This window comes from Octopus bimaculoides, chromosome 8, assembly GCF_046866305.1.
Source record: "Octopus bimaculoides isolate indiv1 chromosome 8, ASM4686630v1, whole genome shotgun sequence".
Lineage (NCBI taxonomy): Eukaryota > Metazoa > Mollusca > Cephalopoda > Octopoda > Octopodidae > Octopus > Octopus bimaculoides.
Window position 1 is genome coordinate 29,897,032 of NC_142935.1, and position 27,500 is coordinate 29,924,531.

The 27,500-nt window shown below is 37.8% G+C and overlaps 1 protein-coding gene across 1 annotated transcript in view; it reads right to left on the minus strand.

Annotated features, from left to right (window-relative positions):
• Positions 1-24,266, minus strand: part of LOC106871354 (uncharacterized) — a 210,490-nt gene extending 186,224 nt beyond the window's left edge. Inside the window, exon 1 of the mRNA XM_089356288.1 lies at positions 24,133-24,266. The gene's annotated coding sequence lies outside the window, so the exon portion shown is untranslated. The remainder of the gene's footprint in view (positions 1-24,132) is intronic.
• Between the last annotated feature and the right edge of the window lie 3,234 nt (positions 24,267-27,500).

The window sequence follows — 27,500 nt, forward strand, 5'->3', positions numbered from 1 at the left end:
GCCACTCCCTAACAGTTGAGGGAACCTGTGGAAGAGGTAGGCCCAGGAAGACCTGGGCTGAGGTGGTGAGGCAAGACCTTCGATCATTGGGCCTCACCGAGGCGATGACTACTGACCGAGACCTTTGGAAATGTGCTGTGCATGAGAAGACCCAGCAAGCCAAGTGAGATCGTTGCCAGTGCCCCTGGACTGGCTCTTGTGTGGGTGGCACATAAGATGTACCATCCTGAGCGTGACAGTTGCCAGTACCGCCTGACTGGCCTTGTAGGGTTTTCGAGCGAGATCGTTGCCAGTGCCCCTGGACTGGCTCTTGTGCGGGTGGCACATAAAAGACACCATTTCGAGCGTGGCCGTTTTCGTGCGGGTGACACGTAAAAGCACCCACTACACTCTCTGAGTGGTTGGCGTTAGGAAGGGTATCCAGCTGTAGAAACTCTGCCAAATTAGATTGGAGCCTGGTGTAGCCATCCGGTTGCACCAGTCCTCAGTCAAATCGTCCAACCCATGCTAGCATGGAAAGCGGACGTTAAACGATGATGATGATGATATATATATATATATATATACATATATATATATATATATATACATATTTATATATATATATATATATATATATATATATATATATAATGTATATAATATTTATGTGTATGTGTGTGTGTAATTAGGAAAAGCAAATTATTATTTATTTGTTTTATTAGAAACTATGCTGTAATTAATACTCCTTAAACAGTGATGCTGCTGCTGCTGTTGCTGCTAATTTCCAGTCTAGACTAAAATCTTGTTAAGCAAACAAACCTTTACAAAATTCATCAAAATAATGAGTGAAAGTTTATGTGGTCATCGACTTATTAGCTATAGAAGCTAAATCCCATTGAGTTACACTTTGTTGTCTTAGAAGTACAAACATGCATTGGATAATGTAACCATGGCTACAGGGCTGATTAAGACCCGTAGAGGCCCTTAACCCTTTTGTTACCGTATTTCTCTTGAGATGCTCTGTGTTCCTGTCAATTAATTTTAAATATATCAAAGGATTTAGTAAAATATCATTAAGCCAGTGTTAGGAACATTAATTGTGACTAAGGTTTGGGGGAAGATTTTAATTCAAAACTTCTGAAAACAAGACATTTGTACTCAAAGCCAGAGGCGGATTCAGCTGGATTGGTATCAAAAGGGTTAATACAAGTCAAATATGGTAACAAAGTTACCATATTTAACACAGAGAGTATTAAAATGTTACCATATTATCATATTTAACCCTTTTGTTACCATATTTCTGTTGAGATGCTCTGTATTTCTTTCAATTAATTTAAAGTATATCAAAGAATTTAGTAAAATAACTTAGTTATCATTAAGCTTGTGTTAGGAACATAAATTGTGACTAAGGTTTAGGGGAAGATTTTAATCCAAAACTTATGGAAACAAGACAGTTGTACTACAGAGACAGAGGTGGTTTTAGGCAGTTTGGTATTGAAAAGGTTAAACACTTTAAACATTTTGGTGCCGCCAAATATTTGTGATTCAAAATATAAACAATATTAAACCATAAAATATATTTTTATTTTTCAAAATCAAACAAAACTAACAGTGAGATGGAAAATAATGTTGATTTTTGTATATTTCCACTTTATATCTGAAAAGTTTTCTCCTACTTTTTTAATTACGAAGTCTTTGATCAAATCCTCACCATCAACACGGAATTATATTTCTGCTCAATAAACCACTTTGGATATTATTTCAACAAGTTTAAAATGATGTCTTTTGTGCTGTAAACCACTTACTATTTCTGTGGTGCTCCACTTCTCTTGATGCTCTAAGCATGTGCTTCTTTTGGTTAATGGTCAATCCAGCACTTCATGACTACCTTTAAAAACAAGAAGGTCACATCTTGAAGAAGCTATTAAACAGACATTCAAAGATGTAGAATAGATAAAACCAATAATAGTATTTGTATTCCAGCTCTTTACATTCTCATTTCAAACCCTTACTCAGGTCATTTTGTTTTTCATCTTCAGGATTGATAAGATAACGTACCAGCTAAACACTAAATACAATGATATTGTAGCAGTAATTTGAAACTAAACCACTAGGTGGCCAACCAGACATCACAATTAAACCAGTTGCTTCAAGTGATTGGTGTATTGAGCAACCAATCAGCGTTAACCCATTGCATAATTCAATCTTCTAGAATCATGCCCTATAAAATGGTGGTTTTTAACAGTAGTAGCAGAATGCTGAGGCAGCCACATCTGTCTCCTGTCTTGCCACATCCAGCCAGTTAAGACAAATGGCTAATAGTAGATAGGAATTTACATCTCCACGAATATAACACAGTTATTTTCCAGTCACGATGGGTCAGCCACAAATTGCTGTATCAGTAAAACTTGTTGCAAACTCCAAGCAGTACACCTCTCACAGTATTTAATTACTACTGGTTAGTATTTGTAAAAGACCAACACAGTTAAAACTCTAAGTGCAGTAATGCGTTGTCAGTTATTTCTTCACATGACCCGAGAAATACGAGTCGTCAACTCAGATCAGCCAACAACACCAACAACAACAACACTACAACTCGTGACAGTATTAACTCCTCCCATCTCATGAAAATTCCTGACCTCATGGCTAAATTAGAAACAGTTATCAATTACATATCTATGTATTAGGGTGAAGCCAAATGGCCTTGTGGTTTGGGTGTTGCAGACATGATTGCAAGATTGTGGTTTTGATTCCTGGATTTGAATAATTTGATTCCAGGATTTAAATAACGGATATTCAGGGCTTTGTCCAATGGTTTAAAAAATAATTGTTTAGATTCATTTAATATACTATGTGGAGACACATGGCTTAGAGGTTAGGGTGTTAGACTCATGACTGTAAGATTGTGGTTTGGATTTCTGAACTGGGTGATGTGTTGTGTCCTTGAGCAAAACACTTCATTTCATGTTGCTCCAGTCCACTCAGCTGGTAAAAAGGAGTAATTCTATGATGGGTCAAGATCCTGTTTAAAGAGGAATATAGATGCCAGAGAAACCAGGAAACTGGAATGTAAATGCCAGAGAAACCAGGAAACAGAGTAATGAGGACTAACCACCAACCACTTATATATATATACATATACATACAAATATATATACATACATATATATATATATATATATATATATATATATATATATATATATATATATATATACATATATATACATACATATATATATATATACATATATATATATATATATATATATATATATATATATATATGATGGGCTGCTATTAGTTTCTGTCTACCAAATTCACTGATAAGACTAAGACTTTGATCAGCCCAAGGCTTTGACCAAGGTGCCACACAGTGGGACTGAACCTGGTACTGGAACCCTGTGGTTGGGAAGCAAACTTTTTACCCAACAGCCACGCCTGATATATGTGTTTATTTAAAGAAATCATATAGAAATTAATACTCTTTAACCATTTTGATACCAACCCGGCTGAAACTACCTCTGGCTGTGTAGTACATATGTCTCATTTTCAAAAATTCTGAATAAAAATCTTCCACTAAACCTTAGTCGCAATTTATGTTCCTAACACTAGCTTAATGATAACTAAGTTATTTTACTAAATTCTTTGTTATATTTAAAATTAATTGAAAGAAGCACAGAGCATCTCAACAGAAATATGGTAACAAAAGGGTTAAGCTGTTTTGGCTGCTGCTGCTGCTACTGCTGCTTATATGTAGTTATAGAGTCAAAGCCCATTAGGCAAATAAACCTTTGCAAACTTTGTTGGAACAAGTTGTGTGGGTTACCCTTCCTTCTCACCCCTACCCGATATCATTACAACCAGTTAGCTGCTCTTCATTTATTACAACCTGCCAATGTACTGTAAGCCTCTCCCCTACCTTTTCCACTCCTAGGAATTTATACATTCCAATATCCACTCCCCCACCCCCTTCCTGATTACATTAATTACTGACACAGCCAGTTTTCTGTACACCTCACTCCATCCCCCTCTCAATATAATGAATACGTTCCTTTTCCGTTTCTAGGGAATCCATACATTACAAACAAAACTAACAGCCTCCCATAAGCACCCCCACTACCACCTTACTTAACTTCACACTTTCAGCACCCTCAACTGGATTATAGAGAGATGTGAGCATGTGAGCCATAGTAGAGGCAACCCCAACAAGAAGGGCAGAAGCTCTGTAAATTCTACATGGATAAGGTGTGGTTTCCATAAACCACATTATGAAAAAAAACTTTTCTAGGAGAGCAACAATGCTGAATAAGACCTAACACAGAGTAGAGGGGACACATTAGTTCTGACTGAAAAAAAAAAATCCTCAAGTGCTGAAGGCATGATAAAATGTACTCCATCATTTGTTGTGAGGTGGTATAAAAAAAACACATCTAAGTGAAAAAAAAAGCCAAAAAATCATGACTGTTGAATCAATGAAAAACATTAATTGCCTAAACAGAGCTACAGTAATCTCTTTCTGATGTACACAGAGTCAGGTGAAACACCTGGTTAGATGTGAAAATCTTTTACCCAATAATATTGTTAAAGTGTGTGCTGCCCAAGCAGGCCCTGTATATGATGCTACAATCCCCAAGCCTCCAAGCTGATACAGGTTTATACAGCAGACTCAAAAGTACCCCCCCCCCCACCCGCAGAAAAAACATTGTCTGGGGTAGATTGCTTTTCCTCAGCCTCCTCTAACTACACAACTGCTTTTATCCATCAACAAATGTTTGCACATATTTTCTCTTCAGAAACAGAAAACATTCATCAAACAACAATCTACATACCACACGAAACAAAAGTAGCACACACAAAACTTCAGGGCAACCACAAATGCTATTGTTATGAAAGGTAAGTAAGAAGAGATTGTAGACACACTGGTGCAAAGATGGACAGGCGTGAACTATGTATAAGTGATTAGATGGAAGGTAGCCTCAACCAGATTTCTTATGGGCAAGGAACACAAGTGCAAATTGTCTCTCTCTTTTCTTCTTCCTCTCTCCTTTACTCTCTCTTTTCCTCTTCCTCTCTCCTTTCCTTCCCAAATAGGGTAAGCCATGTGTCATCTCTACAGCAAGATATTTATTTCTGTACCTCTATCACACTCTAACTGTTCATCGTTTGGCACAAAGCCAACCTCCTCAGTTGAGGTGGGGTCTTGCCGTGCAAGTTACTTGGTGACCTCACTAGTGCTGGTGCCACATAAAAAGCACCTAGTACACTCTGGAAAGTGTTAGGAAGGGCATCCAGCTGTAGAAATCATGCCAACATAGACAAGAAAGCTTGGTGCAGCCTTATCATGTACCAGCTCCTGTCAAACCATTCAACTTGTGCCAAAGCAGACTTTAAATGATGATGATGATGACAGTATACACACACACACACACACGCACACACACACACACACACTCACTCACTCACAAACATGTGTGTTTGTGAGCATGTGTGTGTGTGGTTATGTGTGAGAAAGGAAGCAAGAGTTCTTGTATATGCTCTGACATTACTAAACTCCCTTAGCATATGTGTGTACAAACACATGCACTAACATACTTTCATGCACACACACACATACACATACAGGAGCAATATGCAAAAGAAAAAGTAAAAAAACTAATCTAAAATATACAGACCAGAATTTAACCAATCAGCCCTATCAATGTCACCCCACCCACCCCATCCCACTCAACCTAATAAAGAAAGCTGACTTCATTAACTCTATTGTCACACAGTTGTACTCTGGCCCTTAATTCTACCAAAGTAAACCAAATACTCAGCCAATGGCTTGTGTAGCCTTACCAAACACCTTGTGGCACTATTGTTCTAATATCAACACCATATCTTGCAATAGCTTCAGTTCAGTATGGCTTCATCACAGCTCTGATAAACATTTCCTTTGCTATACTTCCTGTATCTAGTGTCTTGTTACATGTAACTTTTTTTTTATTTATTTCAATTCGGTTGCTTTTTAATGAATGAATGTTTGTTGTATATCGCAGTCTGCAGTTAGTTGTTTTTATTTTTGTTGTTGTTGTTTTGTCCTCGAACTGCCCTGATTTAGAATTTCTATGATCAAAAGCATCCCAGCTCAGACCATTTTGTTTTTCCTTGGTATCGTGTTGCTGTAGACTACATTCTCCAATCTGTCCTTTTCAAGATGGTAAGGTATGACTTGCAGAAGATATTTTTTTCTTTTATTCACACACAGTATATATATATATATATATATATATATATATATATATATATATATAACCCATGCTAGCATGGAAAGCGGACGTTAAACGAAGATATATAGCTATATACTTTATTTAAAAGCAGCAGAAATATAACAAAAAACTGTTACTTGGAGTTTCACATTCCCGTTTATCAGACAGTTTTGTTAGAAATGGGAAAAACTTACCCATTTCTAACAAAACTGTCCGATGAACAGGAAAATGAAACTCCAAATAACAGTTTTTTGTTATATTTCTGCTGCTTTTAAATAAAGCATATTACTCTACCTCTGGTATTTGAGTACACTTTTTTCAACCTTATTGCACATTTATATGCTTACTCCGGTATATATATATATATATATATATATCATCATCATCATCATCATCGTTTAACGTCCGCTTTCCATGCTAGCATGGGTTGGACGATTTGACTGAGGACTGGTGAAACCAGATGGCAACACCAGGCTCCAGTCTGATTTGGCAGAGTTTCTACAGCTGGATGCCCTTCCTAACGCCAACCACTCAGAGAGTGTAGTGGGTGCTTTTACGTGTCACCCGCACGAAAACGGCCACGCTCGAAATGGTGTCTTTTATGTGCCACCCGCACAAGCCAGTCCAGGGGCACTGGCAACGATCTCGCTCGAAAATCCTACAGGAGCCAGTCAGGCGGTACTGGCAACGGCCACGCTCAAAATGGTGCATCTCATGTGCCACCCGCACAAGAACCAGTCCAGGGGCACTGGCAACGATCTTACTTGGCTTGCCGGGTCTTCTCACGCACAGCACATTTCCAAAGGTCTCGGTCAGTAGTCATCGCCTCGGTGAGGCCCAATGTACGAAGGTCTTGCCTCACCACCTCAGCCCAGGTCTTCCTGGGCCTACCTCTTCCACGGGTTCCCTCAACTGTTAGGGAGTGGCACTTTTTCACGCAGCTATCCTCCTCCATTCTCACCACATGTCCATACCAGCGCAATCGTCTCTCTTGCACGCCACAACTGATGCTTCTAATGTTCAGCTTTTCTCTCAAGATACTTACACTCTGACGGGTATTCACATTGACATTACACATCCAACGGAGCATACTGGCTTCATTCCTTGCGAGCTTACGTATGTCCTCAGCAGTTACAGCCCATGTTTCACTGCCATGTAGCATGGTTGTTCGTACGCATGCGTCATACAGTCTGCCTTTTACTCTGAGTGAGAGTCCCTTTGTCGCCAGCAGGGGTAAGAGCTCTCTAAACTTTGCCCAGGCTATTCTTATTCTAGCAGCTACACTTTCAGCGCACCCACCCCCACTACTAACTTGGTCGCCCAGATAGCGGAAGCTATCGACTACCTCTAGTTTTTCACCCTGGAATGAGATAGAAGTTGTTTCCTGTTTGTTTGCAGTCCTTATTGCACCTGAACATCTGCCACAAACAAAAACTAACTTGCTAGTTAACCTGCCTTTGATGTTGCTGCACCTCTTATGTGTCCATAGCTTGCACCGGGTACATCTTATAGAGTTACTACCTACTCCTTTTCTACATACTGAGCAGGGCCATCTACCTGAAGGGGTTTGTGTTTTATATATATATATATATATATATATATATATATATATATATATATATATATATTATAATGTTAGGGAATTACTAAATCCAAACTTACAAGGAAATACAATTTAATGACATCAAATTGAGTTGTATAATTTAAATATTTTAATAATTTAGAGAAGAACTACCATGGTGCAATTCACACAATGAAGGAGATCAGACACCATCAAGAAAAGCGTACTATACAAAATACTAGTTTAAAAATCGAAAAAATCCAAGAGAAAATTTGTAATCCATAAAATCTATGAAACATTGGACTAAAAATTTAAATCAATTTAGTAAGTTTATAAAAACGAAAGTGAATGAAAGACTACGTGCGTTTCATGGCCACATAAAAGTGGAAAATATCTGGTCAATCTACAAGTAACTTCAGGTCAAGTAACTTCAGGTCAAGTAACTTCAAAAAGCGTATCCTAATAATTAAAAATGCGATAAAATAAGAAAAGTAGAAAAATATGTATGACCCTTTATTTTTCAGGGCCCCTAAGACTTTTAGAAGAGAGGAAGAAGTTATCCTCAAACCATATTTGAGACATGACTGCTTACAACTAAGGGGTAAACTTCACTGAAGTTGCACAAAGACCAAGTGGTTAATGTCAAACCAGGCAACAAATGAAGACTACACTCTAAATTTGGCTACTATTTCCAGTATGTCGACTAATCACAAAGAGGCTCCCTGTAACTGTCATTAAAGTTACATTTTTGAAGATTTAGAAGCAGTTACTACTACTACTACTACTACTACTACTACTACTACTACTACTTTTTCTTCAAATATTTCATTAAGTCTGTAAATGTTTGTTTACTTCTAGAATTGATAAATAGGTCTCTACAACATCCAAGTTGTATTTGTAATTAGTGCACTCCACTACGTATATATTATGTATGTATGCATACATGTGCATGCATGCAAGTGTGTGTGTGTGTGTGTGTGTGTGTGTGTATCTATAACGATTCTACTAAAAGTGATGCAAAAGAGGGTATAACTTTTTCTCAACGAACTCTGGGCATTCAAATTGCACATGTGAGAAAAGCCACACTTCCTCTATCGTAACTCCTCTTCCTGTTCTTCTTTATTGCAGGCAAATATTGGGTTCCAAATTGGAGCAACATGTTGTCATTGAGTTCTTTGGTGAAAGAAGGATGCCGGCAACTCAACAAACACAGAAGTTAAACAGGTTGTTTACGGAGATAACACCATTAACTGTGATAACTGACACAAATTGCCAGTGAGTAGATAAATTGATTCTCACAGACGGATGAGTCACAATATGTGAGCTTGTAGCACAACTGGACAGTGATCACAATGTATTACAGAAGATGTCAGAAGTCTATGGATGTCGGAAATCATCATTATTATCCTTGATGTTTAATATCTGTTTTCCATGTTGGCATGGGTCAGATGGGGTGACAGGAGCTATCCAGTTGGAGAACTGCCCCAGGCAGTTTAAGTATATATTAAAACAATGACGACGATCATGGGAATGTTTGTGGAGATGCATACTCTGGGGGAGAGATCGCTTATATACATTTTGTGACATAAACCAACCCAGTTCAAGATATAGGACACATGCTCAACCTTTTTTCCTAGAGAAAGGGGGAATTTTTGAAGGGATGTCATGAGATGCTTTGCTCTTGAATATTCATTTCATATTTTTGTCATACTTGGTAGAAACTTATGGAAATATTAGAAATTACTTTCCCGTTAGTATGTAAAGCATTGTAGTTGATATATCAAGCAAAGGATGGGACTTATGTTGGGAGGGAAGGATTATACATGTCAGCATACCATAGTTCAGTTTACCCAGGAGTGTCACAAACCCTAGAAACAACACTATATGGACCAGTCTATAAAGTTTGCAGGATTATTTTACTGTAGTATGAGAGAGAGAGAGAGAGAAAGAGAGAGAGAGCATTGCTCCCCAACTGCCAGTTAGCAAACAGGAATGGCTTGAAGGAAGATTATTTTCCCCCCAGTTCCTTTCAGGCTGATTACTTAATATTTTTGCCAGAAGTTTTTGTAAGGAAATCACTTCTCTCAAAGAGACCGAATAATAAACAGGAAGACAAGAAAGTGGGGAGGCAAGCAATGAAGTAAAAATGTTTTTCAGAAAAATTTCAGGAGACATTGAGATTGGTTATTCAGCCAATCTCTTGGAAAAATTTTTCAGTATGACTCTTTCATGCTTCACTGACAGCCATTTCAACAGTGGTCTGTTGTAAGAAGCAGTGTAGCTGGCATGGCGTGTGGTCACAGTTATGTAAAGGAGATTAGAAGGAGGGAAAGAGCGAATGAGAGAATGACGGAGAGAAAAAGAGAAAGTGAGAGAGAGAGAGAGAGAGAGAGAGAGGTGAATGATAAAGACAGAGAGAGAGTTTGGGAGAAGTCATTTTTGGTATTTGAAATTTCATCTAATATCCCTTCTTAATTACTTTCTTGGGCAGTGTTTCAAATTTGTTATTTGATCCAGAAAGAAAAAAAAAAAGAAAAAGAAAAACTTTAGGGTAGGTGATGAAGTTGTTCCCAAATTAGTTTTAAGAGAAACATTGGAAAGAAGTAAGAAGCATATCAAATGCCATTCATTTTTGACATAGCAGCTAAATTCATGAAAATAAAAGCTAGTCTGCAAAATTTTAGCCAATTCCATCATAACAACTCAATGTGTTATATTTGTTACTTCATGTGATTATTCCATATTCTTGGTTTTTGGATAGAAATTTTCAAATAATCCTGATTTTTTTTTCTTTTACAATATCATAAAATGTAAATTATCATATATGTATTCATTGCTAACATCATCAATGATTTTGTCATCATTGCCATCATCATCATCGTCGTCATTGTCGTCGTCGTTGTCGTCGTCGTCGTCGTCGTCGTCATTGTTGTAGTCGTCGTCATCATCATCGTCGTCGTCATCACCGTTTTCATTATCCCCATCTTCAACATCATTATCTGCTGCATCCTTTTTTTTGTCAACATTTTCATCATTATTATCACCACGACTACCACCACCAACACCATCGTTATCATCATCACCATCACCATCTAGTACCACCACCACCGTAACCATTATTGCCAGAATTGTCAGCCTCATTGCATCATCATCATCATCATCACCATCATCATAATCCTTGTTTATTCTTTGCTTTTTATGGAAAGTTACAATAGATGCAAACATCTGATTTTCCATGCCAGCAAAATATTGACCAAATTTACCAAACAGATTACCTCAAATCCTCTCAGTCCGATGTCACTTTCTGCAAGGACCCAATAACTCACAGACTTGATTCCATGGCATCTAATCAAGTCTTCTTTCACTGAATTACTCATGACAGATTTTCCTCTTATTCACAAAGTATAGCCCTTTTACATTTCACACATAATCTCCATAGCTCTGTAGCAGCTGTTCCACAACACATTCACCAATCCATTGTTTGTCAATCATGTTCTTAAGTCACATGAATCATATGACTTTATTTTCTTCTAATAAATTGGCGTTGCACAACTTGAAGGATCAGGCTTACTTCATTTGTGTTCAGGCGTCAAAGCTGTTCAGCATACCAGAGCTCTGTGTGTGTGTGTGTGTGTAAGTGTGTGTGATTTTGTGTGTGTATGAGTGTGTGTGTGTATGTGTGAGTGTGTGTGTGTTGGTATGTGTGTGCATGCGAGTGTGTGTGTGTGTGTGTGTGTATGCGAGAGTAAGTGAGAGTGTGTACATGTGTATGTGCATGTGAGAGAGTGTGTGTGTATATGCGTGTGCATGCGAGAGAGTGTGTGAGTGTGTGTGTTTGTGTGTGTGAGTGTGTGTGAGCATGTGAGAGAGTGTGTGTGTGTGTGTGTGTGCGCGCGCATGCAAGAGTGTGTGTGTGTGTGTGCATGCAAGTGTATGTGTGTTGTGTGTGTGTGTGAGTGTGTGTGTGTGTGAGTGTGTGTGAGTGTGTCTGTGTATGTGCGAATGAGTGGGAATTTTTTGCATCTTTTTCTTTATTAACTTAATTTCTGCCAGGTCAGATTGGAACCTGGTGCAGCCTCCTGGCTTCCCAGACCCCAGTCAAACTGTCCAAATCATGTCAGCATGGAAAACGGATGATGATGATGATGATGGTGATGATGATGATGGTGATGATGATGATGGTGATGATGATGATGGTGATGATGATATCTATATATATATATATATATATATATATATATATATATAGGTGCAAGTATGTGTGTGTGGTAAGAAGCTTACTTCCCAATTACATGGTTCAGGATTTAATTCCACCATGTGACACATTGGGCAAGTGTCTTCTACTCTAGCGCTGGGCCAACCAAAACCTTGTGAGTGCTTTTAGAATTTCATTTTTGCAGAGATTAATATGTCCCCTCAAAAGTGTGAATCACCATTCATCTCAGTCCTTTGTTGTTTCCTTATTAGGGCCCAATTACCTGAGATTGAATTTCACAACTCTGTCCTGTATCTTCCTGAGTCTTCCTCTTCTATTAATATTTTCCACTTTTAGCGATTGGCACTTCTTTATTCAAATGTCCTCATCTATACCTATCACATGAGCCTAATTTTTCTCTCAACACATTTGTACTTACTCACATATGCACGCTAATGTTGCACATCCAATGGAGCATGCTAGCTTCATTTCTTTCAATTTCCTTCAGATGTCCTCTGCATTCAGGGCCACATGTTAATACAATGTAGCATTGCTGTTCATACACAAGCACCATTCAATCTGGCTTTTCCCCCAAGAGAGAGAGGTGTTTGTTACCAACAGAGGTAAAAGTTCTCAGAACTTTTTCCATCCTGTTCTTATTCAAGCAAGTATATTTTTAGAACATCCTCCACCACTGCTAATTTGGTCACTTAAATAACAGAAGCTATCAAGTACCTCTAGGGAACCTCCTGGGCATTCAAGAAAATCTATTTCCCATGTGTTCTTAGTATTTATTGCTCCTACACATCTACCTCAAATTCTGTTTTCTCTTTTAACCTTCCAGTGATTACACTGTACTTCTTGTGTGTCCATAGTTTGTATTAGATATTCTCTTCTCTCTTGGTAGTCCATTGATCTCCAATGAAGATGTAGTCTGCAGTCTCAGCAGTCAGTGACGGAAACACATGTGGCTCCACAGCCCAAAGCTGGAAGCACACAGGCACCTGCAGGTTGGACACTGGTATTCTGTGGTCGGAACTGAGGATGAAGTGACCTGGTGACATCTGTCTCTTGTGGCTGCAAGGCATTGCCATCTATCCTCCTCAAAGGCAGCTACAGCAGTGTAGGTGACTGACCTCCAGGTAGCCCTGTTTGTGGCTGCAGGTTCGAGTTTGTGAGGCTGAGTGCCACACCACTTTAGGTTGCCCTTTTAGGGTGTCTTTATACCTCAACATGGGTCTTCCTTGTTGATTTGTGCCTTCCTTCGGCTCACCATACATCAGTTGTCTGGGGATGTGGTGGTTGTTCATTCTGACGATGTGGCTGGCCCAGCACAACTGATCAGAAGTGCCTCGACACTCGTGGACTCTGCTCTGTCTAGGACTTCTTGGTTGGAGACTCTGTCCTGCCAGCAGATGCGCAGATTGTGCAGTGATCTTGTATGGAACTATTCCAGCTGCTTAATGTACCAGCAGTATAGAGCCCACATTTCACAACCATACAGCAGCATGGAGAGAACGACAGCTTTGTATATCTTGTGTTTCATGGATAGCAACACACTTTTCTGTTGTAGTACTTTAACTCTGAGTCTACAGAGTGCTTGACTGGCTTTCTGGAGCCTGGATGTGATCTCTTTATCCAATAAACCATCTGCAGAGATTGTGCTGCCTAGGTACCTGAAGCTTTCAACACAATTCAGCTCAATGGAATTACTGCTTACAATTTTTATACATACCAAGCAGAGCTGTTTTCCTGAAGGGATTAGTGGTTGGACTGTTTTCCTGCTTACTAGGATTTTGATCTTTTGTAACTTAATTTTAAGGCCCACTGTTTCCAGGTTTTGCTTCCACAAATGGAATTTCTTCCTAATCTTGCAACCATTTTTGTGACCAGAAAAAGGTCATTAGCATAGAGAAGTTCCCAGGGGCAGCTGGCCTAAAACTCCTCTGCTATAGCCTGGAGGACAATATTAAAGGGGGTGGGGGGTCTGAAAGCAAGCCCTGATGAACTCTACTCACTGTACTTGTTGTTAACTCCCACATGACCGAAAGCATCTTTGTACATGGCATGGATGGCTCTCACCAGCCATTCATCTATTCTTAGTTTTTGCACATCATAAAGGAAGGCTTTCTCCAGGTCAACAAATGTCAAGTACAGCTCAGTTTACTTTTTGCTAAATACTTTTCCTACAGTTGCTCATCCTCCTGCTCCTGCTCCACCCCCTTCCTCCTCCTCCTCCTCCTCCTCATTTGATGGCTGTCTTCTATGCTAGCATGGGTTGGACACACAAATACATGCACGCACACACACACATGCCAAAATACATACAACTATATATATATATATACATATACGTGAGTGAGAATGTATATGTATGTCAGTGTGTACGCATGCGCATGCGTGTATGTCTAGATATATATTTGTGTGTGCGCATGTGTGTGTGTGTGTGTGTGTGTGCTTGTGTAAATTTATTCCTGAACATACATAGAAATTCATAATACATATGTGTGTATATGTATATATATATATATATATATATATATATATATATATATATATATATATATATATATATATGTACCTATGTATATGTATGTGAATATGTATATGTATGTGTATATGTATATATATATATGTATATATATATATATATTTAATTATATATAAAGGGCATTACCTGAGTATTAATGCCTCACGCTTCGAGGGACTAAATAAGTAAAAAACTACTAAAACTAAGCAACATATTTACCGAAAGCGAGGGAATGCAGCTTTCAAAATTTATCTCTTAAAAACATTTAACTCAACGGTAGACCACTGGTTTCTCAATCAAATACAGAAAAAACTGTGAAGTAACCTGTATTCTTTTGTTCATCAGTACACGTATGATCAAGATATATAAAAATAAACAAGAATCAACCTACCACGATGTAGCCATCACAGCAACGATGACTTTTGTTCACAATTATATATCCCTGAAAGAGATTTGAATTTATCCGGTTGCATCTCGGTTGCATATTTTTATATATCTTGACCATACGTGTACTGATGAACAAAAGAATACAGGTTACTTCACAGTTTTTTCTGTATTTGATTGAGAAACCAGTGGTCTACCGTTGAGTTGAATGTTTTTAAGAGATAAATTTTGAAAGCTGCATTCCCTCGCTTTCGGTAAAAATGTTGCTTATTTTTGGTAGTTTTTGACTTATTTAGTCCCTCGAAGCGTGAGGCATTAATACTCAGGTAATGCCCTTTATATATAATTAATTATATTTATGAAGAAACGATGAATATTTTTCATTACGAAGTTTTTCGTTATTTTTTCATTATGAGGTTTTTTTCACGCTGACTACTTGATAAATTCTTATAAAGAATTTATCCTATATTATATTATATATATATATATGTAAATGCATGTGTGTGTGTATATATATATATAAACCCATCAGACCTTGACTCACGGCTAAGTTTAATTTCTGTTGCTAGTGAAAATTTTTAAACACAACACCACCCTGGTAAGTTCAAGTCAACTAGGAATGCAAAAGTTCATTTAACATTAACATATGTTACATTTGATATATTCAATGTGAAGCCAGCTACTGATGGCTTATGCAGAATTAAATTTTAGCTACTAATATTACCTACTTTGAAAAGGCATTTAAACTCTTTGCTTCATTTGTAGCTCAGAATATTATTTATTTATATATATTTGTTTATTTGTTTATATATATATTTGTTTGTTTGTTTATTTATATATTTGTTTGTTTGTTTGTTTGTTTGTTTATTAGTGTTTAATTTCCAACCCGTTCTAGCTTCCATCTCTCATTTTTGGTTTGTCATACACTTCAGACCTTGCTTCTACCTGTGCCAGAAAATTTGGCAAGTAGGCTCGATATATCGACAGGAATAGGTTTACTGAAAATGTAATTAGCCCCCAGGAGAAAAATACCGAAAATAAAAATAAAAACAAAAAAAAATCAAAATGAGAATTAAAAAAATCAAATAAAAATGTAAATAAACATAGAAATGAATAAATAAAACTAATGATTAAATAAAAAGAAACTTCCACCAAAAATCACAAACAAATAAACAAAAGAGAAAAAAATAAAATAAACAGCAGCAGCAAAAACAACTACATAAAAATACCATTTGGTGCGAAACCTTAGAATTTGATATCAGCCAAGTTATAGAGTAAGTGACATGTTGTAGGTCATTAAATATTCTATTCTTTAGTAGAGTTTAAGACCGATTCTGAGAAAAAAATTGTTTTATTCTTACTTATGTTGTAGCCTTAAATATTTTCGCCTCCAAAAATTGTTAAGCTCAATTAATGAAATTAATTCATTAGCACATTTTTTTTGAAAATTACATTTTTTAAAAATATATTTTATTTTATTTTCAGTTCATTTCATTATGGCTGAAAGGGAGTTGGGTGAGGTGGAATAAAGTCAAAGAAATGTAAAAAAAGAACTGGCGCTCCATCGGATACGACGACAAGTGTTCCAGTTGATACGATCAACCGAACAGCCTGTTCATGAAATTAATGTGTAAGTGGCTGAGTACTCCACAGATATGTGTACCCTTAATGTAGCTTGCAGGGAGATAAGTTTGGCCTTTTGAATTATAGGCACCACACATTTTTGCCAACCCAGTGAGCAGGAGCAATGTTCAAGGATATAACGTGTTACTGGGATTGAACTGATGACCTTACGATTGTGAAGAGAATACCCCTAACCTCCAAGCCATACAACTACACAAAATCAAAGAAATGCTGGAATTAGGAAAAGTTCCTTCCTGAGTCATGTAGAACCATCGGGCCGGTTTCCCAGTTTTCATGGCATACATATTTCCCACCAGAATGGGACGCCATCCATTACAAGATTACTCATTTTTATGGATTAATAAAAGCAATCAAGGTGCCAAATGGTGGCATTAAAGCAGGTGATAGGTTAGGTCTGCTTCTCAAAGCAGCATTAGAAAAGGTAGAAACAGACTATGGTCTCTTCATAGGCCAGTGGATGTGGTATATTGGCAAGTGGACCTTCATAGGTCGATCTAAGAAAGAATGACCAACCTTATTGTTTTTATAAGTGTGTGGAACAAAAGAAATGAGATTAAAAGATTGAAATGATGTTATATCCCATGATTTTGTCATTGTCTTTCTTCTCCTCCTCTTCTTCCTTTCTTCTCCTCCTCTTCCTTTCTTCTCACCTCTGTCATCATCACCATTGTCATTGTCAAGACTTGTTGTCATCATCACCACCATTATAATTATTATCATCATTATCTTCCACCCCCTCCTACTCCCTACCCACCACCACCACCATCACACTCCTCCTCTTCCTCACCCCCATCGCCATTGCTGTGATCGTGGTTGGCATGTCATTCCTTGTCGGTGTCGTTATCGGCAAACAAAAACAATCTTCAGGTAAAGCTTCTGTCGCTACCACCGCTTCCACCAGAAATTCCATCAACCAACACCCCCCCCCATTAACTTTCTGCCAGCCGATATGGCGGCAGCAGCACTAACAACAGTTAATTTTTAGCAGCAACTTCTTGGTAAAGACATTCTGAGGCATGGTTTCAATACCCAACACTGGTGCTATTTCGCTTGAATGGCTGATGCCCTTGGGAAGGGGCAAACATTTTCTTTAAAAAGAAGAATTGATGTACTGTGTACTGTACATGCATGCATTGTGCATTTATGCATGCTCATGCATGGGGTGCATGTGTATGCATAACACCCTGGGGGTGGGAAAAAACACGTTTATTAATACATGTACTATGTGTGCACATATTTGCATTCATGTGTGTGCGTGTGTGTGTAATGCCCTTGAGAAAAAGTGTATTTTCATTAACAGACGTACTGTGTGCACATACTTGTGTGTATGCACCTACATGTATGTGTACACGTGTATGCATATATATATATATATATATATATATATATATATATATATATTATATATATGTATGTATGTATGTATGTATGTATTTATGTATGTATGTATGTATGCATATGTATGTACATATATATATATATAAAAACAAACAGTAAATGAGTATATGCATATATACGTACAGGTATGTGCATACCGACATCCACCTGTATGTATAGGTGCATATCTGGGTACAGGACATTGCAAATATATATATATATATATATATATATATATATATATATATATATATATATATATATACACATGGATATTGCTTCCTCAAATTTTGAATGAGTATATATATATATATCTCTATACGGAGAATTCACAAAAAAAAACAACAGACGAAGACAGGTGGTGTAGACAACAAACAGATGTATTAGTATAACACTCAGGAAGTGAAAAAGTCTTTAACGTTTTGAGCCTACGCTCTTCCACAGAAAGGAACACAGAAAGAAATAAGGAGAGAAAAATGAATGTGTAGTGGCTAGCGATCTATCATGGCAAATGCCGGACAGAAGGGTCACACAGGAGAGCTAGGAAGAAGGGGAGATAATAAAGTAGTGGTGATCCCAAAACGAATGTGTATGTGTATGGTTATATATGAGGAGGTGCATGGCTTAGTGGTTAGGGTGTTATACTCAGGACTGTAAATTTGTGGTTTCCATTCCTGGATCAGGTGATGTGTTGTGTTCATTGTGTTCTTGAGAAAAAACATTTCTTTCACATTGCTCCAATCTACTCATCTGGTAAAAATGAGTAACCCTGCGACAGACTGACATCCTGTCCAGGGGGAGGAATATATATGCCACAGAATCTGGGAGACCAGCCTGATGAGACTTTGGCTTGAGAAGGCCCTTTGATCACTTTTTAATGCAGGGGTAGATGAATGGCTTGCAAAAGCTATGCAAGCCATGCACAGGGTTGTAGTCTGTAAACTGAAAATTATCATGAGTACAGTGTCAAATTTGATATGCAGGTAGGCATTCATTAAAGTTTAGTCCTCAGTCCCCTCCTATTCATCATTTCTTTTGGCAATAACAGAGGAATTTAAGATTAGCTGCCCCAGGGATCTACTATATGTTGATGATCTTGCTCTCATAGCAGAAATTGCAGCGGGAAATTTAGACAGTGTCACGTGACAACTTTCTGGGGCAGCCTGCTGGAGCCTAGCAGCAGGTATAAAAAAGGGGAATTTGACAAGACAGTCAGTCGGACGCTGACACTCGTTGATGCTGAATCGAAGAGGCCAGGGAATAGAAGAAAGAAGACATGCACCCAACACCAGAGCTGAAGACACCTCCGAAAGGGGGGGGGTGCCACGTCAAAACGGTAGAGGAGCAGGGGCCGAAACTGGACGTGGTTCCTCATGATGATGTCTTGAGCTAACTGGATCCTATAAAGGAGCTGTTGTGGTAGCAGACCATGAAACATGGTTGAAATTCCTCCTTCTAGATGTGGAAGCAAAACCTGGAATCAGTGGGTCTTGAAGTTAACTTAGCAATGTCCAAGGTTCTAGTAAGTAACAAAACAGATGGGACCCTTCCCCATTCAGGTAAATGGCCCTGTTTGATATGTAGAAAAGGCATAGGTAGGAATTCTATATGGTGTAGCCAGTGCAAGTTATGGACATACAAGGGGTGCTGTGGTACCACATGAAGGTTAATGGAGAAAGTAGTGCTTGAGTGTGGAAGATGAACAGGAGCCACAAGGACTAAGGGTCCATGGGAAATTGAATCTTCCTCCTATCACATGCTTTTTTTTTGTGTATCTGTGTGAGCATTTGTCCCACATTCTGTAAGTCCTACTTGATTTATTGATGCAGGACACACACACACACACGTGCACACACACACGTGCGCGCACCACACATTCACCCACCACATACACACAAATACGCATGCCCCCACACACACACATACACACAAACACGCACGTACATACATACACATAAATACACACACACACTTGACACATATACACACAAATACACATGCACACACATACACACACACCAAACACACAAACACACATAAACAGACATACACATGAACGCACATACATACACACATACACAAACACACACAAACACGCACGCACATACATACACATAAATACACCACACACATATACACATAGATACGCATGCACACACACACACACACACACAAACACAAACACACATACACAAACATACACACACACACACACACAAACAAACAAACACGCACACATATATCAAAGTCTTCTCAAGCACATAAGTTTCCAACAACTTTCCCAAAATTTATAAAATATTTTCTCTGATTAATTAGATATTAGCAGTAAGCAATTAGCTCATTTATTACTGTAAAAAAAAAAAAAACCTGTTTCTCATATTAGCAACCCAAAGAAACAACAACAGTGATAACAACATTGGTAATGACAATGATGATGATGACGGCGACGATGATGACAATAATGACGATGATGACAATAATGACGATGATGACGAAGATGATGACATTGATGACGATGACAGATGATGATGATGATGAGAACAACAACGATGACAATGACAACAACGATCATCATCATGATGCTGCTGCTGCTGACAATGATGATGATGACAATGATGATGATGACAATGATGATGATGACGATGATGATGATGACGATGATGATGACGATGATGATGATGACGATGATGATGATGATGATGATGATAATGATGATGATAATGATGATGATGATGATGATGATGATGTTAATGATGGTGACAACAATGACAATGAAAGCAACAATATTATTCTGGGTTAGTTTCATAGGAGTTGGTTGTATTTTAATTTCTATTAAATTTATTTAACCGCAGAAAAAATTTAATTTGATCGTTTTTTTAAATTTTTTTTTTTTTATCCTGTATAAAAAAACATGTTATTACAGTATGAAGATTTTTTTGTTTTTAGAGAAAGAAAAAAAATATTGCTAAAGCTGAAATGGGTTAAGTTATAACTGATCTAAACATTTTTTTTTTTTTTAATTTTGTGTAAAATTTAATTTTAAAAAATATCATTGGAGAGAAGCCATTCTGATACTTTACTGCGAAATCCTATAACTTCTGAAGCAATATTCAAGAAACTCCAGAAGGATTTTATTTTTTAATTTTGCCACAAAACATCTGGTTTATGTAATAAGATCCAATAGCAACATTAAGATCTGTTGGCACCATTCCAACCAGCCAACCAATTTTTCCTTTTCCTAATCTAAATAAATTTTAGCATGAAGAATTTCATGTCATGTTACCAGTGTGAGAAATAACACTGGATCTTCAAATTCACTTATGTCTTGAGAAAATTTCAGACTCTTGTATGATTCTTTGGCAAATATTTACTAATAGTCACCCAATTCTCTTTTCAATAATGAAAGACTAGAGTTTATCATGATTTTTTTTTTTTAAGCTTTTATTTGGTGAAAGTAGGAGGGAGATAAGAAGAAATAAAATAAAAACAAAAATAATTAACTGTCTTTTGATAAAATAAATACCAGTCAAATACTGAGGTCGATGTAAAAGACTTCCCCCCTCTCCTCAAAAGCTGCTGGCTCTGTGTCAAAATTCGAAACCAATATTAGGCATCGGCATGAAGGCGCCGAGCTGGCAGAAACATTAGCACACCGGGCAAAATGCTTAGCGGTATTTTATCTGCCGTTACGTTCTGAGTTCAAATTCTGCCGAGGTCAGCTTTGCTTTTCATCCTTTCAGGGTTGATAAATTAAGTACCAGTTGCATACTGGAGTCAATCTAATCGACTGGCCCCCCTCCCCAAAAATTTCGGGCCTTGTGCCTTGAGTAGAAAAGAGTATTAGGTGTAGGCATGGTTGTGTGGTTAAGAAGCTTGCTTTGTAATCACATGGTTTCAGGTTCAATCCCACTGCATGGCACCTTGGGGAAGGGTCTTCTGTTATAGCCCCAGGCCAACCAAAGCTTCATGAGTGATGATGATGATGATGATTTGATGTGAAGGCAATACATAACAGGCTTTTTTTTCAGTGCCTCTCTACCAAATCCACCCAAGACTTTGGTGAGCGTGGGACTATAGCAGAAGACACTTGCCCAAGGTGGGACACAGTGGGACTGAACCCGGTACCATGTGGCTGGAAAGCAAACTCTTTCACCACACAACTATGCCTGCAACTTGTAATAGCATAAAAAAGAAAAAGAAAAAAAAAATTCTGATCATAAAAAAGCAAGCTAATTTTTTTTTGTGATGGGTGGAGTGCTGTTTATTGTATCAACCTCAATATGCTGCAGATATTAATTTCATCAAATCTTGGATGGTGGAGGGATGATTCAATGAAGGAGATTTTATGTAATCACTCGATCTGCTAGAAATAGCAGCCAAACCTCTCTCCGATGACGTGCAAGAAATAACAGTCAAACCTCTCTCCAATGACCTGGTAGAAATAGCAGCCAAACCTCTCTCTAATTACATTGCCTTGGGAAAGGAAGGACATCATGCAGTCCTAGATATATGAAATAACAGGAAGGTCATGATGGAACACTTTTAGTCATGAGTCTGCTTGTTCAGGGCTCATATGAGGCTAAACATATATTTTTAGAGTTTACTTGTTTCAGTCATTGGACAACTGCCATGCTGGAACACTGCCTTGAACAAATAGGTTACTCTGAAGTAGAGAGAAGTGTCTTGTTTGTTGGCACTCTGTCGCTTATGACGTCGAGGGTTCCAGTTGATCCGATCAACGGAACAGCCTGCTCGTGAAATTAACGTGCAAGTGGCTGAGCACTCCACAGACACGTGTACCCTTAACGTAGTTCTCGGGGATATTCAGCGTGACACAGTGTGACAAGGCTGACCCTTTGAATTACAGGCACAACAGAAACAGGAAGTAAGAGTGAGAGAAAGTTGTGATGAAAGAGTACAGCAGGGTTCACCACCATCCCCTGCTGGAGCCTCATGGAGCTTTTAGGTGTTCTTGCTCTATAAACACTCACAACACCCGGTCTGGGAATCGAAACCGCAATCCTATGACCGCGAGTCCACTGCCCTAAACACTAGGCCATTGCGCCTCCACTGAGAGAAGTGTCTATGTGAGTTAGAAAGATCAAATGATCTCAATGAAGTGCTAACAGTATTTCCATCTTTCCTTCTTTCTCTTTTCTTTTCTTTTTTTTTTATAAATGACCTTGGAAGGATAGAAAGACAAAATCACCCCCCATTAAGATTTAAACCTTGAATAATGTGGTTGGGAACAAGATACAGGAAAGCATATGATTTGGTATTTTTTGTATGGGACATCTTCATTCCTTCTGGAAAAAAGATGAACGTGGCTGTGTGGACAGATGTTTACTTCCCAGCTATATGGTTCTGGGTTCAGCCCCACTGCATGGCACTTTGGGCAAGTGTCTGCTACTATAATCTCAGGCTGACCTAAGCCTTGTGAGTGAATTTTGTAGATGGAAAATGAAAGAAGCCCATAGAGTGTGGGCTTCTTTCTTTCTGTCTGTGTCTCCCACCAGCTCTTGACAACTATTGTTGGTGTCGATTCATTCGACTAAAAATTCTTCAAGGCGGTGCCCCAGCATGGCCGCAGTCTCATGACTGAAACAAGTAAAAAATAAAAGATAGACTACAACATAGCAACAACAGACAACAACAACAGCAACATCTGCTTCGTCCTTAATATCTGGTATGTCAGTAAAAGTTAATTAATTGAACCCACTCCCAATGTTCTGGTGAGGGCAACCGTTGGGATCGTATTAACACAATTTTGAAACGGCTGACAACGAAGTAGCCCCCACCTGGACCGCTGACAACTAACACCCGCAATACAATACGGCAACAAGCCAGTCTCAACGTGGTACTCTACCCCAACAGCTCATCTGTGATGTCATCATAGCTGTTGGCTTTTATTTATTCTACTGCACAGTGCTTATCAAGTTTCGGTAAATGCTTCCCAACCATCTAGTTTCCTCCCATCAAGCTGACTAGCCTGGTCCCTCAGGGCAAACAGTGCAGTCATGAACAACTCAGACTTCGTTACAGAGCCTTTTGTTGCTGTTGCTGTTGTTGTTGTAAATCAGTTGTCTACTCGAAGTAGTTGTAATGTGAGGTCCTTACGTGACTTTAGAAACAAGGAGGGGACACCAACGTAAACAGCTCGAACAGCCACTGTGGCTTATTAATGGAAATATAAACAATGGTTACTTACGAACTTCCCTGTCAGAGTCCGCACAGATTTGGAAGTCTTACGTCGCTCGCTCCCGGAATTTATACATACATGTACCAATTAGCAAGAGCATGTACGTATGAGACTATTCATATGAGAGGAGACACACATTCTCTCTCGCTCTCCCTTTCTCTCTCTCTCTCTCGCGCGCACGAAACACAAACTCAATATATACTTTCACGCAAACATATATACGCAAGGCTTTTCTCAAATTCAAATTATGACATTGTTTATTATCTACTGATGGAGTTTTTTTTATCTTTGTTAGAAACGAAATCCTTACAGGAAGATTTCAAATAATTTGAAAAGATAAAAGAACATACGTACATTCATACATGCGTACATACATACATACATACGTACATACATACATACATACATACAACTTGATAAGCACACAATGCTAAAGATCAACGAAAAAATACCTATGCTGAACCATTGAGGAATCTACAGTTACTCTATCCAGATTACAAGTTCAGGTTTATACCTGTAATTATTGGGGCACTGGGATATGTAACACACTGCCTAAATACCCATCTTGAGAAATTAGGCTCCTCAAAACTAGAAAGGAGAAAGATGATTCAAAGACTACAGATCCAAGCCATCACTGGAACTGTAAAAATCTGTAAAACTTTCCAGAAGTTTATCATTTGAATATATATGAGCATGTCTAGATATGCAACTATATGTATGAGAATATATACAGAAAACAAAACAGACAAATCTGCACTTATACATATATACATGCATACAAAAATACCCTGTTGATGTTGTTGAAATTCTAATGAAGGAGCCTTGGATCTAGATTAGAAACTGACTCTTTCTCTGTTGACAATAAATCTTGAAATAAAACTGAATACTAACATACATAGAATGTACTTATCATCAAAGGGGCATTAGGTTATGTACTAACACATTTGCACAAACACCTAGGAATACTCAGTCTCAAAGAAAAAGGTCAAAAGAAACTGATGCAGATTCTCCAAATCCAATCTATTAGTGGCACAGTGAAGAGTGATAGGGCATTCCAAAATTTCTCCATATGAGATTCTTTTGTGAATGGATGCAAACACTTGGATGTATATATCAACAGTTCAACCAACGCACAAACTCGACCACTTATTTACAAACATTGAGAACTCTCTTAAGTCAAAATGTCTTATCACTTTGTTGGCAACCAGTTCAAACTCTTTCAAAAAGAACTTAAATTAAACTCAAAGGAAAATCATACATATGAGGATTACACCAAAAGTAAGACAAAAGTGGACATGACTCTTTTATTAACTGGCACGGGTCGTTCAAATTTATTAATAGAATATTTTTCCATATAAAAACACAACTCAACATTACAAGGGATGCTTATGCACCTAATTTGTTGAACCTTGTGTGAAAAAAATTCAGCGTTGCACTGTTGTATCCACTTCTTCACAGATGTAGTTAAGGCCTAAAATTGAAACCTCACAGCTTGGATAACTAGTCCCAGACCACATTTGAGTTACGCAATGTGACCTGATTACCAACCACTTACTTGATAGAAATATTACCCCTTATCATAGAATGTTCTATGAAGTTCCTGTGTTTTTATAGTTATATAAGCACAACACACGTAAACAAATCAGAGAGGCATACTTTGAAAGTACAAGCAACAAGTCCTTCAACAAGTTTTCTTGGACGATGTGGGAGGAATGAGCAGGTGTGTTGTCATGGTGGAGTTGCCAGTTCTTTACTGCCCATAGGTCAGGTTGTTTTCACTGCACAGCTTCACAAAGGCAACGAAGAACCCTCAGGTAGCATTCTTTATCAATTGTCTGGCCACAACGTGGCTCACTGTCCACTAAAGTGCAGCCATCTTTGAACCAGTTGTACTACTCCTTTATTTGCGTTTTTCCCATAGCATCATCTTCAAAGGCCTTCTGAAACTTCTTGATAGTCTGGCCGTGTGTATCACTGAGCTTTTGGCAGAATTTGATACAGTATCTTTGTTCAATGCACTCGGTCGTCTTGACTCAAAAAGAAAAATTGCACAGCACAATCTCCACGTCTGTACTCAACGTGTCACTGCAGGCAAATGGTGCAACCTAGAGACACGAAAATTTTTACGCATGCTCAGGAAGGACGCAGCTACCCAACACCCATGCAGACTTTGTTCACATTATTATTTTGTGCAAAAAAATCAAGGTCAGATACTTTTTGACTACACCTCATATATATGTATGTATGAAGAGATATCTACATCTGCAACTTAAGACAGAGAAAAACGAACATATCTCACTATGGGACTCAAATCATACAGTTATAGTTTGCTGGTGTTGCCAGGCAATCTTACCTCTGATTACACCAATGGATTCGGAGTGAATTTGACTATTGAAATAACAATCATAACCAGTCTTCTTTTACTGGATAAGCTTAACAGTCTAATCTTCTCTCATAACCCATGACAATACCAATTTAACGGCTATTTAGCCTCCTGCAGATAGGCCACACCAATTAGTATCCAATATAGTTCAGTATCATGCTGAGATTCTTCTCTCTTACTTAGAGCAATCCCAAAATATTAAAGGTAATTAGCTATAACATATATATATATATGTATATATATATATATATATATATATATATATATATATATATATATATATATATATATATATATATATATATATATATATGTATGTATGTATGTATGTATGTATGTGTATATATATATATATATATATATATATATATATATATATATATACACATATATATAAATGTGTGTGAATACATATATATATATGTATAGCTATAAAGAATGAAATTAATGGGAAAAAATGGTTATCACTAGACACGTTTCAGTAGCAAATTTATTACTGACGCATTGCATCATACAATTTGGCATGCAATAACATGTGAGATTATATAAGATTATACAATAATGTGTTTACTTAACTTTGCCACATTCTCAGGTAATATTCCCTGATAGCTTCATAAGGTGATATGTGCCACTGGAAAAGTGGATTTTCCTTGATCTATTCAATAGATCCTGCTTTCTTTCATTGTGTAGACATATGCGCACGCACACACAGACACACACACACACACACACACATTTACATATATAATTAATGAATATAGGACTTAAATGTGAGTTACCATAAGTTTCATGCTCTAATAGTACAGTAATAAGATGAGCTTGCATAGCATGCCTTGTAGTATCCTGTGATGTTTCTTGTAGTAGCCTGTGATATGGCTGCTATCTAAGAAAAAGTGAAAAAGAATAAGAAAAGAAAGAGCAAGAAAAAAGAAATAATGAGATAAAGGAAAGAAAGCAGAAAAGGAAATCTTGGAGGAAAAGAAGATAAGAGTTG